Genomic DNA, 1,955 nt, shown 5'->3' on the forward strand with positions numbered 1-1,955 from the left:
ACGTGTGCTCTTCCGATCTCTTTGTTTACAGGTAAGAGTGTAAATATTGTAAATAGTTGTAACGTGTGAATAAATTTCAAACTTTGTTTACAGAGAAACATATTGTGCCTATGATTACTTGTGAACGACCCACAGAAGATAATTGTCTTATATATATATATTATATATATTATTATATTTTATTATTTATATGTTTTACAAATTCTGTATATTAGTCAACGACACAGTAGTATTAATCATATTCTCTAATTGACGATTTAATTGAAACAATTTTCGAAACGTGAATGTATGTAATAACTAACTGAGCAATCTTAATTTTTTTTATCTTAATTATTTATGTTATAAACTTACGAAAATAAAATTAAATTTACTTCTTAACTAAAGTTTTATAAATAAATTTTATATTGTTTTTATATAATTTTATATTGTTTTATTTGTAAAAATGATATGCGATTTATAGAACTGAATTGGAATACGGAAAGAGATAAATATTGAACTGCGGTGAGTTATAATATTATCGTTCATTTTAGTTATACATATATAAATCAATATACATATATATATGTTATACATATATTTGTTAATCTATCCCGTCGAATCAATAGCATTCCGCTACAAAATTGTATTACTCTACAATTTGATTATTTGATATTTTTTAATCATGCACGTGATCATTATTTTTAATAAAACAAAAATTATAGTTCTTTAATATAACTCTTTTTATTTTAAGAATTAAGTTGCCTTTCTAAAAGTACTACTAATTTTACAATAATATACCTGTGTTGCACTCCGTGATATATGTTAAGATCAGTAATGTCGCAGTGCACACGATTAATCACTCGGCAAACAAATCGATTTCGTCAATAAACGTATCGACTTTTGCATAATTACGTTAAAATTACTATCTACAAATTAAAATTACTATAGATATAATCGCAACAATAAAACACCATTTATTTTTTCAACGCGGTTATTTGCCTTTCAATTTCGATATCTTATTCTTTTAACAAAATTAAAATCATCTAGTTTTAAATTTTCCAAGTAAAATAGCTATAAAAATATAATTTTAAATTATATTAGTTTTATTATAAGATAAATATGTCGATATATGAAGTTAGACTGTATGACTTTGACATTAACAAAGTTACGTTCATAAATAACCTTCCAAAAGATGGCTCCAGCCATCTTAATAATTTACTGAAAGCTTATTCAGAAATGAAATCAGTTTAGAAGTTTCATCAAATACAAATTCTATATTATTTATTTTATATTCTTATATATTCATATATATGAATATATCATATATATATATAATATATATCATATATATACATATATATAATATACATTCATATACATTTTTTATTGCAAAATAAATATGCAGGCAAAGAAAACTTGGACTTCTCCCATTTTCACCCTGTATTTCCATCCGAAAAAGCTTCTAATCTAATCTAATCTAAATTCATTCTAATCTAATTCAATTCACTATTGTATTCAAGCTAAAATATGTTACAAAAATTCGTAAAAATATCTCAGAAAAAAAATTTTTCGTCACATGGACTTAGTAGTAGAACTGACTTAAGAGTATCATCATTCTATCCTCTTATAAAATTGGTATGAAACCCTTAAGTTGGCCGCTAATCGCGATTACATTGTTATCGCGTTATTCTGAATGTCATTGGTCGTCTCGATTTAATCGAGATAAGAATGTGACAGATCGTACAAAGAATATTAAAAAAAAAATAAAGATAGATCGGATATTAATTTTTGTTGCAAATCCAAGAAGTAAAAATGGTAAATGTTCACCTTTACACAGTCAGCCCCAAATGACTTCCGACTGATTTTGATCTTGACCTTGACCCTTAAGAAGTTTAAGGCCACTAACGTTTCCCGTCGCTCATTATTTATTAAAAAGTTATTAACATAATAAGTTATATATGCTCATTTAATCGTGT

Source organism: Wasmannia auropunctata, unplaced genomic scaffold (assembly GCF_000956235.1).
Source record: "Wasmannia auropunctata unplaced genomic scaffold, wasmannia.A_1.0 LD336092.1, whole genome shotgun sequence".
Lineage (NCBI taxonomy): Eukaryota > Metazoa > Arthropoda > Insecta > Hymenoptera > Formicidae > Wasmannia > Wasmannia auropunctata.